Source organism: Schistocerca serialis, chromosome 5 (assembly GCF_023864345.2).
Source record: "Schistocerca serialis cubense isolate TAMUIC-IGC-003099 chromosome 5, iqSchSeri2.2, whole genome shotgun sequence".
In the NCBI taxonomy this organism is placed as follows: domain Eukaryota; kingdom Metazoa; phylum Arthropoda; class Insecta; order Orthoptera; family Acrididae; genus Schistocerca; species Schistocerca serialis.
Window position 1 is genome coordinate 171,636,150 of NC_064642.1, and position 19,172 is coordinate 171,655,321.

General features: G+C 39.2%; 1 pseudogene; it reads left to right on the top strand.

Annotated features, from left to right (window-relative positions):
- The first annotated feature begins 13,405 nt into the window (after positions 1–13,405).
- Positions 13,406–13,523, top strand: LOC126482793 (5S ribosomal RNA; annotated as a pseudogene).
- The last annotated feature ends 5,649 nt before the right edge of the window (positions 13,524–19,172 follow it).

Genomic DNA, 19,172 nt, shown 5'->3' on the forward strand with positions numbered 1-19,172 from the left:
TGACCGTTACTCGCCAGTATTTACCTAATGATTAGTACACTCCTAACCGGACTATTTCCCAAAGAGCTGTGATGATTGAACGGGTTCGATCCACGGCCTACAGTGCCCTACAGTTCACACGGTAACACTGCCTACCTGACCCACTTAACTTGGTAGTGAGCTTATGTATCCAATCACCACTGCTAGCAGCAGTAGATAATCCTATCAGCACGACGAGAGCAGCAGACTTACCGTCGAATCCTCCTGAAAATACTTATAACTACGGTCGCCAGCTCTGAAGGAGCAAAAGAATAAATCAATTTTTTGGCTCGTTTCAAAGTGAAACGGCTTGAGTTGAATTTTAAACTTAATTCTGAATATTACTATTTCTGATCATTCTAGGTGATTCTACAAAGCAAATACTCCCTCAATTTCTGTGAGTTGGCTTGGTAATTACCACCAAGACAATTTATGCAACTTAGGTTAACAAAATTCTATCCTTCAACTTATTTAATGATTTTGGATATTACTCTTTGGACAATTGATATAGAATTAGTTAAGTGACTTTACTTGAACGGTTACTCAGAAAAATTTAAGTAACTATAAATAGGCGACTCATTCTGGTGTGACCATTGCTCTTTTCAACATTCTTATACGCTAAAGTATTCTACACCCAAAAGAATTGTAAATGAAAGAGGCGATGGTGGCCTCAGTCTGATTTCACTACACTATGTTTCAGGTTACTACACTTTACAATGAACAACATGCGTCGTAATTTTACTCATTACTATATTCTGTCTTCTGCAGTTGCACAAAAGAAAACTGGTATTCTCCTTTTACATGTATACAAAGTTCGACTTAACAATTGCAAGCAGTCTTGCCTTGGGTAGACGTGTCGGTGCTGGTGGTGAGATGCCTGTGGCTAACGCAGCTCTTCACGCCTCATGCCCTTAATGGCGGCTGGAACTACGAGCTGTAGCACTCGTATAAGCTACTGCACGTCCGCCATAAAATCTGGGCGCAGGAACTCTTACAATCGGCCCCAGTGGCATAGAGACGGCTTCGACAACCATTCGTCGCGTTCTACTCCACAAACGGCGACGATATTCGCCTCTTCGCGGTTGCACAATCACTTTTGCGTGAGCACAGTTACGCACGTTCTGTCACGTCAACACTCTCCAGGCCATTCCATTGATCAGTCCCTGTGTCTCCAGCTACCTCTAGCTATGCTCGTATCACCAAGAGTGGGGGCGCTCCCCTACCATCTTTTCACCGAAATGATTTAGTATTTAAGAATATTTATATTTATTACCCTGGAGTTCATACCAGTCATAATAATTTACTACTAGCGCCTTATAACATTAAATCATACACTAATAACTTATAATTACCAAGAAAAAGAATACATTTGACTCCAAGAGCTTAGTGCATTGTCTGAGAGGCAGCGCTAATTCCCAGTTTCGCCAATAGATGGCATCAGGGTGCACTCCCTGGCAGTCTCAGACCAGCGCGCCCGTTTCCGACGCGCGAGCTCCAAATTACTGTCAGCCCACCATCATTTCAGTTCCGTTACACATGACCCACTTCTTATTGAAGTATCTAACAGTGATAATTCAATAAGAAGTCTCTCCTATAATGAATCTGAAATTTTCGTTAAGCTTTTTACCAAGGGTTTTCCCTTTCTTACTGATATACCTCGGTTCTTATATTACTTATTTAAAATTAAACACCAATTCTTCCTATCTTTCCTGCTAAACATTACATAAATGATTTACATATATTCTTTACAATTTTCTTACATCTAAACACAGTACACTTTAAACATCTTTTTTACAAAAATTTTAAATACACTTCTTTTATCTCAGGCAAGTAAAACACACGTTATGCGCCTATTACTTTATAGCCCGTCCATTTCACTTTACCTCATCACTTTTCTACCTCTTCCACAACACTTATTTACACATCTATTAAGGCTTTCTTAGAAGCTCAGTCTTTCCCAGTCTGTTTAGTCTCTACTTAAACTAGAAGTTTCATTAGAATACTGCAACATATTTTAGTGAACATTTACCTTTCACATAGAACAAAAGAAACAAAACTATTTACATATTGGTTTACTTTAATATTTATTTATATATTTAATTTCAATCTGGTAGATTCGTGGTTCATACCTTTTGAGATCCACTATGTTTCTTACTCCCAGGCGTTTGCCTGTTAATGGGTACTCTAAATAATAAGCGTTCACATTGGGTATGGACACTATTTTAAATGGTCCATTATATATATATTTAAATTTGCTGATCTCGTTATTAATTTCACTTGACTTTTCATGTCTTTTTACAAGAACGAGATCACCTATTTTGAATTTAGGATTCCTTACTTTTTCGTCATGACGACGAATTCTCGCATCTGCTTGTTTTCTCATCTTGTCTTTTACTAAGTTCTTTTTACTATCATAATCTAATTCAACTCTATCTGGAAATTCTAGTAGGTCTTCTACTAGACTTTTACTTCTCGTCTTTTTCAGGATTTCTTCTGGAGTAAATCCAGTGCTCTCGTTTGTTAATGAATTCATGATTTCTTCGAATTCACTCACATACATGCCCCACTTCTTGTGGTTACTATGGCAGTACGTCCTAAATAACCGACCTATCTCACGCATATATCTTTCTGCCGGATTGCTTGATGGGTGATAAGCTGAGATATGGACCACTTCTACCTGTTTCTCAGTTCTCCCATCCTTCCACATTTTTGAGCAAAACTGAACACCATTATCTGATAGTATTCTCTTTGGCTTCCCTACTTTCACAAAATAATCACACACCATTTTATCATACACAGCTCTGGCAGTAGCTTTTCTCAAGGGATATAGCTTTATATACTTTGAGAAAAGTTCAACTGCTACAAATATGTATACAAAACCCCCCATGGTTTTCGGTAATGGTCCAAAGATATCCACTGCTACTATTTCTAATACTTCATCAGGTTTTATTGATTGCATGGGCCCTTGATTAGTTGCATTTGTTACTTTCGCCTTTTGGCATAGATCACAAGATCTTATCCTCTGTGCTACCCTTCGTGCCATGTTGTTAAAGGTAATGCATTCATCTAACTTATCGGTACACTTCCGTGCACCACAATGGCCATACGCCAAGTGAACATAATCTATCAGCACTTCAGTGTGTTGTTCCGGCCAACATACTCTCCACTTCCCTGGATTATCTAATCTTTGAAGATACAGTACACCTTTATATATTTTATATGAAGCCCTTATGTTAGTTGCGTCCAGATTGTCAAACTTGACCTTTACCGACTTGAGTGCATCATCATCACTTTGATATCTTCGCATATTCCGACATATTTCCCTAATTTTTTCTCTCCCTTCCGCTTTTTTGAAGTAATTCACCTCAAAAACATCTTCCCTATTCTTTACACTTTCTAGTGTCTCACATCCTTCCGGTAATCTCGACAAAGCATCCGGTACTGCATGTTCTTTCCCTTTAACATACTTGATCTCTATATCAAATTGTTGTAAAAACAGCGCCCATCTGGTCAACCTGTTATGTAACAATCTGCAGTCCTTTAAAAATATTAAAGCTTTGTGGTCTGTATGGACCACAGTCTTATGCCCCCATAAGAAAAGTTGAAATTTCCTAAAACCCCATACTATAGCTAAAGCCTCCTTCTCTGAAACCGTATAGTTTCTTTCGTACTTAGACATGGTTCTACTCGCAAATGCTATTTGTCTATGAATTTTTTCCCCATCTATCATTACCTCCTGAAATATGGATACTCCCAATCCATAATCTGAACTATCTGTTGCCATGTGGAATGGTTCACACAGGTCAGGGTGCCATAACTTTATGTTTTTAGCCAAACTGTCTTTTAGCCGGTTGAATGCTGTTTCACATTCCTCAGTCCATATATACACACTGTTCTTCTTAAGTAGGTAGTTCAAATGTGGGCTATTGAACACCTGATCATCCACATACTTATGATAAAAGGAACAAAGTCCTATAAACGACTTTAGTTGTTTTTTATTCTTGGGAGCCGGACAATTTCTTATTGCTTTGACTTTATCGGGATCCTTTCCAATTCCCTCTGGTGTTGCTATGTGACCTAAAAATTTTATTTCTTTCTTCACAAACTCGCATTTTTTCAGGTTCAGGGTCATTCCTCCTTTAATTAAAGCTTTGAACACCCTGTCGCATAACTCCATGTGCTCTTCCCATGTCCTTGTAGCAATTAACAGATCATCTACATAAACCGTGATTAGCGAACTAAGTTCACTCCCTAAAATTTTGTCTAAAGCCCGAATGAACACTGAAACGGAAGTATTTAGGCCAAATGGTACCACTGTGAAATGGTAGCATTTGCCGTTGAATAAAAATGCCGTGTACTTCCTAGACTCCTCACTTAATGGGATTTGCCAGTATCCTGCAATTAGGTCTAAACTAGTCATGTACTTTACACCATTAAACTTCTGCAATAAATTATCTATGTTCTCTGGACGATCCAACTCCCTCTTCACTACTTTATTCAGAGTACGAGCATCTATCACTATTCGTACACTTCCATCCTTCTTACCTACTAGCACCAGTGGGTTATTATATGGGCTAGAACTTCGTTCAATGACCCCACATGAAACCATTTTATCTATTTCTTTTTGAACTGCTTCTTTCTTAGACACGGGTGCATTATATGGTGGTTTAAAGAAAGGTTCATGCTCCTCTACCTCCATGCAGTACTCATAATTTATCACTCGTCCCGGTTTGTCTGAAAATACCTCCTGATTTTCTTTCAGAATTTGCCATAGATCCTCCCTTTGGGCATCAGATAGTCCTTCCGTTTTATCCACTACATTTCGAAGGAGTGTCTCCTTATTTCCATCTTCAACTATCTGCCTCACCAGACACCAATCGAATTTTTGACCTATTCCTGAATCATGATCATCTCTAAATTCTACCCATCTCAGCTGGTTCTCTTCCATTACTCTAGATGATTCAAATGGTATTTCTAATACCGCACTATCAACTTTACAAACTATTATCCCTTTGTCACAATCTATAATTACTTTCTGTTTTATTAACCAGTCAATGCCTAAAATGATCTCGGCACTGAGCTCTGGAACTACTAAAAATGCATTCGAAAATAGCTTGTTTTTTATCTTAAATTCCATCATCACTTGATGTTTAACAGGTTTACTACATTTCCCTGTCGCCCCTATCACTTTAACACCTGTTACTGGCATCATGACTACTCCTCGTTGCTCTTTGATCATCTCAAAAAATGCGCGCGAAATAGCACTTATTTGAGCACCCGTATCCAACAAGACATATAAATCGTATCCACATATATTAATGGGTAGGATTGTTTGCATCCTATTGTCCTCTTTCATACTTTCTTTATCTTCCCATAATAAATCCTTTTCCACCGCCAAGTCTTGCCATATTATTTTTCCGGTTTTTATACTGACCATTCCATCTGGAGGTTTCTTTCTCCTTTTCATCCTAAATTCTTTCACCACTTTTTCCAATAGTCCTTCGTCTAAGCTCTTTAATGCCATCTCGTTCTCATTCGAATCTGTCATGCCTGAACTCTCGGTTGCAGAATCGGAAACTTCCTCTACTTCTTTTTCTCCCTGGATGCTTTCTGATGATTCTGACGATAATTTCTCCTCCTTAGAAATATGACCTTCTTCGGATTCAAATAATTCTTGCAAATTATAATCCATTTCTCTACTTTCCCTTTGTTGGATAGTACATTCGCCACTCTTACTTTCATTATTTTCCCCTACTGATGGAATTCCAGTCTCACTCAACTCATTTGCTTCAGTACTACAGGGATCACAACACTCTTTCTCTTGGTTAGATACACTTTCTCTAATTTCTTTAAAAGAATCTTCATCACAGTCATGTACTCTTGCTGTCACTAGGTACACATCATAATCGATATGGCTCTCTAACACTGTCATATTCGGGTCCAAATTAATCACTTGAGTGGAAGATTTTTCTAATTGTGCTGGCTGGCTTTTGAGCTGATGTACATATTCTGCATACGAGGTAATTTCTGAATCGGCATGCGGCTCTGCACTATGCCCCTTTTTCTTATCCACCCTTTCCTCTTTAATTACTTCTCGATGCGATTCGTCGACTATTCGTACGAACCTTTTACCATAAATCACATCACTCCTACCTTGCCCCTGCCTCTCTGCACAGTTGCCATCCCTACCGACAAACAACGCCTTCTCTGACTCTTCCTTCATCAATTCGTCACTCTGACCTCGAATTGTACTTATTTCATTCACGTGAGCCTTCACATCCGACCGATATTCTTTTCCTACTTCATTTCCCTTAATAATTCCTCCCTGCTCTCTCTCCTCTGTTTGTATCCCTGTATTATACTTCGCAAAGTTTCGTTTATGTAACTGCTCTTCAGGCGAACGACGCACTATCCTACTATAGTACTGACTACTCCGATCTTCCCTATATTTGGGCCATTTCTTTCTTTCCGCGCGCGTTAGGCCCTTGACCTGCGCGGTATTTAGTTTTCCTGATTTTGATAATGCATCCCGTTTCCCTGATAGTGTCCTCTCCCTCGCTGAGAGTTACCTCCTCGACCTCTTCCTCTCATCATGTTAATTTGCGGTTCATTCCTACCACCTTTTACTATTCCATTCTGATTTCTGAAACCTCGAAACTCTCTAGTTTCACGCCACCTATCTTCATTCTCGATTTTTTCTAAAAATTCATCGAATGTTCGATGAGTGCCTCCTACATAACGCTTTGAATCGTCAGGTAGCTTTTTGCACAACTCCCACACTATCTCCGATTCTGATCTACGATCTTTAAGATACTCCAAACGCTTGAACCATCCTTCACAGTATTCTTTCATGAGCCCACGCCCATGTTCTGGCGACAACGAATTCTCTCCACAACCTATCCCTCTGTTGTGTGCCCCAGAATTCCTCAAGGAACTTTTCTTTGAAGTCTGTAAACTTCAAATTGTCGATATCCAAATTCAATCCCCAACGTTTAGCATGACCTGCTAAAGCGTCTATCACTAAATTAATTTTTTCTTTATCCGACATGTCTGTTGGTAAGACACGTTCACAATTTTTTATAAAATCCATTGGATGCCATCCACCTTGTTTCTTTTGAGGATCGTATTTTTCCTCCCTACTCAGTATTTCCGATTTTTGCATTACCAATGGGATACCACTACAGTTAAGAAACGTCTGATTCTGAACTTGCTGACTTAACAATTTTATCTCATTACGCAGTGTATTTTCCTGCTCCTGCACACGTGCATCAAAACTCAACATGGTATTGCGCAGTGTTTCAATATGAGCTGCCGTTTCTTTAACAATCTCTTTCTTTACAACTGGTACTATCACCTGTAATTTACTTTCAATTATCGGTTCTAATTTTTCACTAACCAAAGGTTCCACTGATTTCTCTATTTTCTGAATTTCGGTATCAAATCTTTTCTCTATTTCTGTGACTTTTCTCTGAACATTTGTTATTTCAGCCCTAATGCTATTTACTGGTTTTTTTACCTCTGTGATACGTTGGCTTTGCGTATTCAAAATATCTAAATTGGCTTTTATTTTACCAGATAGGTTTTCATCCAGTTGGGATATATGACTAGCCATTTCTGCTTTCAAACTAGCATTCCCTTCTCGAATTTGCGCCATCATACTATTTAACAAACTTGTTAATTCCATATCCTCTCCCTTGTGACTTGCATCCACAGATACATTGGGTTCACTTTTCACTACCTTTGGTTTCACTTCCCGTTCCTCCTGTTTTGTGGGTGTGGATTCATCTATAGGATTTTCCAACCCTACAACAGTATCTATGGTCCCTAATTCTGGGTCTGACCTTGTAATGTTTTCGTCTTGCTTGTTACTATTCGACTCCATCTTATGCTGCTGTATTTCGTGCCTAATAGAAATGTTTATTAAACCAAGTATTACTTGTTTAACTCCTACTATTGGACTTTCTGTTGCTGCTTTGCAGGTTGTCGTCTTGAACTTACCAATTGTGGTATATATGTCTACAACAGAATTTTAAATTTAAAATTTTCTTGAAACTACAAGTTTATATAAAACACTTTTATTAGAGCCATTATTCTACAAAATTGGTAAGTCCTGTCACGGTCGCCACATGCGACCGAACCGCCGAATCTTTCCATCAGTAAATGGGGTATGTTCTCAACTGACTCGGTTGTTTTAACCCCTCCACTGACGGAATGACCCACTTCCTACTTCCGTATGTATAAAGCCAATACAGACTTGTAGCTGTCACGCCTTTGCGCTTACTGCTACGTATTTTAACCGTAAATAGCTCAGCCCTAATGGTAAGAGCTAGTAGTGTATTCACGTTATTAATCTTTGAAGACAGCACAGCTGCCACAAGCTCAGCTCACTTTTACTCCACTCCTACCCTCGCCATTGCACCACATTAATTAGGTGCTACATGGACCTTGCTAAATTCACTTGCGTATACATTTTTGACCGCTACTCGCCAGTATTTACCTAATGATTAGTACACTCCTAACCGGACTATTTCCCAAAGAGCTGTGATGATTGAACGGGTTCGATCCACGGCCTACAGTGCCCTACAGTTCACACGGTAACACTGCCTACCTGACCCACTTAACTTGGTAGTGAGCTTATGTATCCAATCACCACTGCTAGCAGCAGTAGATAATCCTATCAGCACGACGAGAGCAGCAGACTTACCGTCGAATCCTCCTGAAAATACTTATAACTACGGTCGCCAGCTCTGAAGGAGCAAAAGAATAAATCAATTTTTTGGCTCGTTTCAAAGTGAAACGGCTTGAGTTGAATTTTAAACTTAATTCTGAATATTACTATTTCTGATCATTCTAGGTGATTCTACAAAGCAAATACTTTCTCAATTTCTGTGAGTTGGCTTGGTAATTACCACCAAGACAATTTATGCAACTTAGGTTAACAAAATTCTATCCTTCAACTTATTTAATGATTTTGGATATTACTCTTTGGACAATTGATATAGAATTAGTTAAGTGACTTTACTTGAACGGTTACTCAGAAAAATTTAAGTAACTATAAATAGGCGACTCATTCTGGTGTGACCATTGCTCTTTTCAACATTCTTATACCCTAAAGTATTCTACAACCAAAAGAATTGTAAATGAAAGAGGCGATGGTGGCCTCAGTCTGATTTCACTACACTATGTTTGAGGTTATTAAACTTTACAATGAACAACATGCGTCGTAATTTTACTCATTACTATATTCTGTCCTCTGCACTTGCATAAAAGAAAACTGGTATTCTCCTTTTACATGTATACTAAGTTCGACTTAACAATTGCAAGCAGTCTTGCCTTGGGTAGACGTGTCGGTGCTGGTGGTGAGATGCCTGTGGCTAACGCAGCTCTTCACGCTTCATGCCCTTAATGGCGGCTGGAACTACGAGCTGTAGCACTCGTATAAGCTACTGCACGTCCGCCATAAAATCTGGGCGCAGGAACTCTTACAATCGGCCCCAGTGGCATAGAGACGGCTTCGACAACCATTCGTCGCGTTCTACTCCACAAACGGCGACGATATTCGCCTCTTCGCGGTTGCACAATCACTTTTGCGTGAGCACAGTTACGCACGTCCTGTCACGTCAACACTCTCCAGGCCATTCCATTGTTCAGTCCCTGTGTCTCCAGCTACCTCTAGCTATGCTCGTATCACCAAGAGTGGGGGCGTTCCCCTACCATCTTTTCACCGAAATGATTTAGTATTTAAGAATATTTATATTTATTACCCTGGAGTTCATACCAGTCATAATAATTTACTACTAGCGCCTTATAACATTAAATCATACACTAATAACTTATAATTACCAAGAAAAAGAATACATTTGACTCCAAGAGCTTAGTGCATTGTCTGAGAGGCAGCGCTAATTCCCAGTTTCGCCAATAGATGGCATCAGGGTGCACTCCCTGGCAGTCTCACACCAGCGCGCCCGTTTCCGACGCGCGGGCTCCAAATTACTGTCAGCCCACCATCATTTCAGTTCCGTTACAACTTCCCTATCCGGCGCAGGCTTACCTGCTGTGATTCCAGCGGTTCACAACCGGCCACCAGATAGCGCTGCCCAAGGAGCGCCCACAGTCCCACGGTATAACCACTCATTACTAATAAAACACAACTTTACTATAACTGCTTGTCACATACCCATACAAAACCCACATTTGCGCATACATTTCCTGTACATACTATAATCACTATAAAGTACGTCAATTACAAAGTAAAAGCATCTGAGGTACAGACATTATCCATTAGCGCCTTGCAAAACTACATATTATAATTTACCTTTATTTATATAATGAGGTCAGGAATATGTACACAGAAAGCTGTTCATAACACGACTTAGGTAGAATGTGACGAGCGATTAAAACCTGTATGCTGGGCTTTACCTGTCTAGGCACTATAGTCTTAGGTATTGTAAGCACAAAAAAAGAACGTATTAACTTGCTATAAAGTCTCTCTCCATCTACACATTCGTTATGAGCAAGGTACGAATCAACTACGAAAACCTCCATAGGCACAAGGAATGAAGGAATGCCAGGTCAGATGCAAACCGAAGGGCACTGGAACAGGGGGGAAAACGACATGCGGACCAAGATGCACGGTGACTCCACGTACGCTCCCATCGGCACGGCACTCGTTTCGTCCATGGGCCTCACCGAATGGGGAATAATGAAAAACCATATTACTATGATACCAGAAACACAAGCGTCCTGGCTTCACACACAAATATGTCTGTAAAATATAAAACTGAATAAAATAAGAACGTAACGAAGACACGCTTGGCGGGCAGTGGTACTCATCGAGTAAAGTTTTACTGACGAAGCTGGCCAACTACACTTCAAGCCTTATAACAAATGTTTACTTTACCAAGGTAGGCCCTCCTAAAAAACATACAAAAAAACATTAGCAGTATTCTAAAGATTGCTTTCCGAGCATAATAGATACACAGCACCTGTCACAATGTGTGAATAGGTCGCACATTGTCTCTAGAGCACCGTATCAAATATGTCAAAGAAATTATGATCCGCCGATTCTAACTGGTCGTGTGTTCACTGCAAAATAGAGTAGCTGTCTCCGTAGGAGTAATATCTCCTGGAATCTACACAGGCCAATATCCATTAATTCTGTAAAGATTATGGTAGGTTAAGAAGCTTCCCACACTCGATATCACTTATTTGTGTGTCTCATTTCTTTGCGTTACACTACCTGACAGTAGCACAATGTTTTAATTGTTCTCGTGTTAATGTGTATGATTATACATCCTTCCTTGATATTTCACTTCAATTACATTTTCTGAATAATGAAGTTATTCTCAGATATGTAATTACTTTTAAAGATTGAGTGAAAACGAGTAATATATCTATAAACGGGAATGTGGAATGAGTTGGAACAAAGGAGGGAGAACGCTGCCGCTATTGTTGGCTTTGGCTGTCCGCTTGTCTGCGAGTTAGCTGTCTCTAATATTCTGTTTGATCCTCGCGTTGAGGATTATGCATGTTTAATTACACGAGTGCTTGGGGTTGTAATTTCTTACTGTATGAAAGGAGCTTTATTATCAAGTATTTCGTAACCAAGGCAGCTTTAATACGATGTGCACAATCAGTTCCAAGTGCCACAGTGTGTTATTTGCCAAATGTTTGAGAGGGGCAAAAAGAAGACTACCTTCTCCGAATTTTCATAACCAAACAAAGAGTGGAAAACGGTTAAATCGGGTAGCAAATGACCAGACTGTCGTCTGGTTTCGCAATGGAGGATTTATTTACTTGAAAGCAATCAGCATAACTAAGAAAAAAATTAATTAGCGTTTTGCTGTAAGCTTTTCCACTTTTTTATGAGTTTTCATAGCTAGATGAAGGGCTATTAACCAGTGTGAGGTCTGATACTGCAAAAAGAAAGCTTAATTGCTTGAAAAAATTAGGGTAATGGAGAAACACTTACGTAGTGTTTAGAGGGAAAATTCAAATATTTCACGAACAGCTGCAGCTAGTTATGTAAACGATGTGCTATACCATCACTCTCTTCAACATCTAACTTTATGAGTATAAAAAATTCCAGTGTTGTGGAAATTTTAGGACTCTTATGTTCGCGTTGAGAAATAAAATAAACATCAAATTACAGCTTAAATAGGAAGTTATCGGCTTTCTTTTGATCTAAATACTCCAATAATAGAAAAACCGTTCGATATATATGTCAGTTATGTTGCATGCTTTCTTGAAAACAACTTGAAAATAAACAAAATTTGGAATGAGGAAAAAGGTCAAATGTTTAGCGAAATGATTCGTCTAAAAGGAAGAAGAAATACTGATTACAGAAACGTTTGACGTCCCTTTGAATAATGGTCAAAATCATTTACAGCAATTAAGATTCCGACACGTTAGTAGTGTAAAGAGATCACTTTGTGTAATTTTACGGCCGGCCGAAGTGGCCGTGCGGTTAAAGGCGCTGCAGTCTGGAACCGCAAGACCGCTACGGTCGCAGGTTCGAATCCTGCCCCGGGCATGGATGTCCTTAGGTTAGTTAGGTTTAACTAGTTCTAAGTTCTAGGGGACTAATGACCTCGGCAGTTGAGTCCCATAGTGCTCAGAGCCATTTGAACCATTTGTAATTTTACGAAACAAACTTCCTCCTGTAGTGTTTAAGATTTTAGAATTGTAAGCTGAACGTTGAACTTTAAATTCTCAGTCGGCAACCAGTCTGCACTGCGTAATTTCGAGCATTATTTAAAGGCGCGGAAACATTTCTTCCTTTCACACGAATCACGTTTCTCTAATGTATTTAAATTTTTACGTAAGGCAAATCATTTTAAAAATCATCTGACGGATAAAGATTTTTTTTTTTTACTGTTGGATTCGGGTGATCTAGCTCTTGTACGGCTATCAATAGTTCATGACCACAAGAAACATTAACTTACGGTAAGGGTAAAAAATATAGTAAACAATAGTGAGGTGTGGTGGCTGATCTTGTATGTGCTTGTTTCTACGTTCTTTTAAACTGTTGTGGATCATCATACGCTGCGTTTGTGAAAGTTGGCTGACTCGGCCTATGAGGATGCAGAAGAGGGTCTTCTTACTTTACATCAGGGTTTACTGCTTGATTTCGATGCCTACTAAACTAGAGCAATGTTTGTTTACATTCTGGAACACGCCATATGACAGTATGACAAAGTTAAGTGTTTAGTCAAGAATCAGCCACGTCACCATACACATAGGCCGTACCGATGCCGGCGAAAAATTACCCTGGCGGCCACCTCGCACAGAGAACTACTGTGTGGGTATAGTACTTATTTGTACTGAATCCTGAACTCACGCAGGGCAGGTCATACCACGTATTTTCGTTCTTGCTATCCCTTGTAGGGGAAACGGCATTGCCGCAGTGAGTACACCGGTTCCCGTGAGATCACCGAAGTTAAGCGCTGTCGGGCGTGGTCAGTACTTGGATGGGTGACCATCCAAGCCGCCATGCGCTGTTGCCATTTTTCGGGGTGCACTCAGCCTCGTGATGCCAATTGAGGAGCTACTCGACCGAATAGTAGCAGCTTCGGTCAAGAATACCATCATAACGGCCGGGAGAGCAGTGTGCTGACCCCACGCCCCTCCTATCCGCATCCTCCACTGAGGATGACACGGCGGTCGGATGATCCCGGCAGGCCACTCGTGGCTTGAACACGGAGTGCTATCCATCGTAGGAGACGTGCTCGTTCGTTACAGTTATTTCACTTAGTTCGTTACTACTTGAGGCATGTGTTCTGTTTAGGAGAAGTCCTTTTAAAATAATAGCCATTTAACTGTTACTATTAGATGCATCCATCTGTACTGTTCTCCCCTAACACTTTACCAATATGTTTTTCTCGTTACTATCATCCAATGGTTTAAATTTTATAACCAATATCATTCAACAGGTTAGAGAACTCGCATTTTTTACGAGTGAAACGAGGTTGTAATATACTGAAAGACAACAGAAATTCTGATACTTTATAGATACACTGTAGCCCAACAAACAAAATCAATATTAGCTGAGAAGTGACAACGTGCTCTACCAAAGTATTTGATAGTCATACTCCATATTAGTATTGTATAAAAATGAAGAAATCTTCTTAAAATCAATAATTAAGCAGAACACCCTTTAACAGTTTTTTACAGGTACAGGTATGAAGTTTTCCTTTACTAGTGCAAAGGTATATCCATTGAGACCTTGTGTCCTCAAAGTTTTATAATTAAAAATACTAAATAACATAACGAAATCATATAAACGGCGAACATAGTAGACAATCATATAAATGTACATAAAATTTCAGTCACCACACGGCTATACTGCAAAGCACACTCCACAGTAATTTAATGGCTGACACATGTCGGTACATTGTATTTCATCCTGTCGTAGTCTGTAATACATGAACTCTGTGAACTTTCCCATGCTACCTCACGTTACCAGTTTAATGATGAAACGCCCCCTTTGAAAAATTATACAAGACTGTGCTTAAACTGACACACAATATTTTTAGCTCAAAGCAATCCCTACAAAAGAATGGCCCTGACTAACATTAACCTATACCTTTCACAAATCACTTACCTCACAAAAATCTTCGTTACTCGAACTACTGCAATACAGCGAAACAAAGGAAAGCTGTGTATTTTCTACATTCTGGATGAAGTTAGATCTGATAAAAGCTGGATCTGAGATCAATAGAAGACAACACTTTTACACCATTAAAATTTTGAAAAAGTTCTTCCATCGTTTGCGGCCTGTCTGTTTCAGGAATAATGATAGTATTGATTTCAAGATTTTAAACATGGCTGTAGCAGCAACTGTTAAAATTCTTCACAATAAAGGATGGCAGCCAAAAACAGTTGCAGGATAGAATTTTTTTTTTTATTAAATTCTTGACCAAGGTTTCGGTACATATAAATATACCTTCATCAGAAGTACATTTCCTGAATAGAAAGACACATTCATTAGAAAAGCCATATCAACGAAAGTGAGAAACAGAAGCTTAAATAACGGTGAAATTGCTAAAGTAATACAGGCACACAATCTTTAGTACTTACTAAAATTACATCATGCACTGGAGAATAATGAAACAATTATGCCAAAAGGCGTCGTCAGTAATTAAAATATCATCTCCATTTGTACGACATGTGTAATGGGTACAGGATCAAAGCGAACAGTTTAACAATGTTACTTCGCCTATGAACTGTTGAGACACGAGTGTGAAGGCACTAAGGTAGATTGTTTCGCCGAGAGAGGGCACTTGCATGTGCCAGACTCGCGCATATTACAATCCATAAATACATACATAAGCGCATCAAAATTATTAAAGGTTGTGTTAATTCAAACTTTGTCTTAATAAATAAAGCGTATCACGCCAATTAAAGACATTTATGTAAACTATAAATATAGAACCAAATTTATCTGTGTCCTAGTGTCAAACGGATAAAGCTTGCGCTTGGAACATCTAACGAGAGAGGGCACTACTGTAATGCGCTGCCATCCTTTATTGTGTAGTATTGATTTGTCTCGAATTTAAGACAAGTTGTATGAGCTTACTGCAGGCTCAATAATGCCCTCGTCAAGCATAGATTGTATTTCTGTTCTAACACGGTCCCTATAATGTGCTGGAATTACGTATGGTCTAACACAAAATTTAGTATGCTCACGAACACGAAATTGGTATTGGAATCCCTTGATTGTTCCTGTTTTGTGAGTAAAAACTGTGAAATGTGCTTGTAAAATCTCAAAAAGGTCTTACCCATCAGTGTCATTACAATTCTCAATTGTTTGAATTTTATTCTGAATTAACTCATTAGTATCAAATATGTCGTCGATATCATCCCTGTCAGTACTTGCAAAGTGATTGTTAGTGTCTAGTTCCGTAGAAAATTCCGAACTGTTGTCTAACAGAAGGTAAAGCCGACTAATTTCCTCGTCATGGTTAGAGAGCCAATCTTCAAATTTCAAAGCTATTGACTTACCTTCTTTCTCTAAACTTATTTCAGCATCGTGAAAGTTTAAGATTGATTTGTATTCATTCAAAAAGTCTACTCCCCATATAATTTCCGTCGACAATAATGGAACAATAACAAAGTTCATAGAGAAGCTATAGCTTTGACAAAAGAATTCTACGTCGGTTTGTTGGCGTACATCTACACTTGTAATTTAATCTTACGTAACGGAAGTGTGGGGCAATCGTTCGATTTGTTGCATTTGCTAAAGGCTGTTTCACTAATTACTGAAATGGGACTGCCAGAGTCAAGTACTGCCGTAAATTTTACATCATTTACTGTAATGTGAATCACAGGATGTGCAATGTTGTTATGTTATACAACACACAATATTTTTAGCGCAACGCAATCTGACTTTCAAAAATCCCTACAAAAGAATGGCCCTGACTAACATTAACCTATACCTTTCACAAATCACTTACCTCACCTACTGCAATACAGCGAGCGCCACTACTTCCAGCTAAATAAAGGATTCAAACTACGGAAGGCACTAACTAATGATAGGCATAGTTACCAAATGAAAGATTTTAATAGAGAACAAACAATGTATTTACCTTAATAGTTATAATATATATACAGTTCATGACATCCAGTCTTACAAATTTCAAAACTCCGCCATCTCTCCCCCGACATCCACCACTGCTGGCGGCTCACCTCCAACTGCGCAACACTACGCGCTGTTAACATCCAGCTGCCCAACACTACAATAGCCAACAACAATGCAAACCAGCCACAGACTGCACGCAGCACAGCCAGTGATTTTCATACAGAGCGCTACGTGGCGTTACCAATAAGAAAACATAAACAGCCTACTTACAATGACTTCATATGAGCCCACAGATCTGGGCAACATTTTGCTGGTAATTTTATCTAAGCCTTGGAAACTGGCGTTCTACGGATCGGAGCATGGAATATCAGATCCCTTAATCAGGCAGGTCGGTTAGAAAATTTAAAAAGGGAAATGGATAGGTTAAAGTTAGATATAGCGGGTATTAATGAAGTTCGGTGGCAGGAGTAACAAGACTTCTGGTCAGGGGAATACAGGGTTATAAATACAAAATCAAATAGAGGTAATGCAGGAGTAGGTTTAATAATGAATAAAAAAATAGGTGTACGGGTAAGCTACTACAAACAGCATAGTGAACGCATTATTGTGGCCAAGATAGACACGAAGCCCACACCTACTACAGTAGTACAAGTTTATATGCCAACTAGCTCTGCAGATGATGAAGAAATAGATGAAATGTACGACGAGATAAAAGAAATTATTCAGGTAGTGAAGGGAGACGAAAATTTAATAGTCATGTGTGACTGGAATTCATCAGTAGGAAAAGGGAGAGAAGGAAACATAGTAGGTGAATATGGAATTGGGCTAAGAAATGAAAGAGGAAACCACCTGGTAGAATTTTGCGCAGAGCATAACTTAATCATAGCTAATACTTGGTTTAAGAATCATAAAAGAAGGTTGTATACATGAAAGAACCCTGGAGATACTAAAAGGTATCAGATAGATTATATAATGGTAAGACAGAGATTTAGGACCAGGTTTTAAATTGTAAGACATTTCCAGGGGCAGATGAGGACTCTGACCACAATCTATTGGTTATGACCTGTAGATTAAATTTGAAGAAACTGCAAAAAGGTGGGAATTTAAGGAGATGGGACCTGGATAAAATGAAAGAACCAGAGATTGTACGGAGTTTCAGGGAGAGCATAGGGGAACAATTGCAGGAATGGGGGAAAGAAATCCAGTAGAAGAAGAATTTGTGGCTTTGAGGGATGAAATAGTGAAGGCAGCAGAAGATCAAGTAGGTAACAAGACAAGGGCTAGTAGATATCCTTGGGTAACAGAAGAAATATTGAATTTAATTGATGAAAGGAGAAAATATAAAAACGCAGTCAATGAAGCAGGCAAAAAGGAATACAAACGTATCAAAAATGAGATCGACAGGAAGTGCAAAATGACTAAGCAGGGATGGCTAGAGGACAAATGTAAGGATGTAGAGGCTTATGTCACTAGGGGTAAGATAGATACTGCCTACAGGAAAATTAAACAGAACTTTGGAGAAAGGAGAACCACTTGCATGAATATCAAGAGCTTTGGTGGAAACCCAGTTCTATCCAAAGAATGGAAAGCAGAAAGGTGGAAGGAGTATATAGAGGGCCTATACAAGGGCGATGTACATGAGGACAATATAATGGATATGGAAGAGGAGGTAGATGAAGATGAAATGGGAGATATGATATTGCGTGAAGAATTTGACAGTGCACTGAAAGATCTGAGTCGAAACAAGGCCCCCGGAGTAGACAACATTCCATTAGAACTACTGACAACCTTGGGAGAGCCAGTCCTGATAAAACTCTACCATCTGGTGAGCAAGATGTATAAGACAGGCGAAATACCCTCAGACTTCAAGAAGAATATAGTAACCCCTATTCCAAAGAAAGCAGGTGTTGACAGATGTGAAAATTACCGAACTATCAGTTTAATAAGTCACAGCTGCAAAATACTAACGCGAATTCTTTACAGACAAATGGAAAAACTGATAGAACCCGACCACGGGGAAGATCAGTTTGGATTCCGTAGAAATGTTGGAACACGTGAGGCAATACTGACCTTACGAATTATCTTAGAAGAAAGATCAAGGAAAGGCAAACCTACGTTTCTAGCATTTGTAGACTTAGAGAAAGCTTTTGACAATGTTGATTGGAATACTCTTTCAAATTCTGAAGGAGGCAGGGGTATAATAAAGAGAGCGAAAGGCAATTTACAATTTGTATAGAAAGCAGATGGCACTTATAAGAGTCGAGGGGTATGAAAGGGAAGCAGTGGTTGGGAAGGGAGTGAGACAGGATTGTAGCCTATCCCCGATGTTATTCTAGCCTATCCCCGATGTTATTCAACCTGTATATTGAGCAAGCAATAAAGGAAACAAAAGAAAAGTTCGGAGTAGGTATTGAAATCCATGGAGAAGAAACTTTGAGGTTCGCCGATGACATTGTAATTCTGTCAGAGACAGCATAGGACTTGAAAGAGCAGTTGAACGGAATGGACAGTGTCTTGAAAGGTGGGTAAAAGATGAACATCAACAAAAGCAAAACAAGGGTAATGGAATGTATTC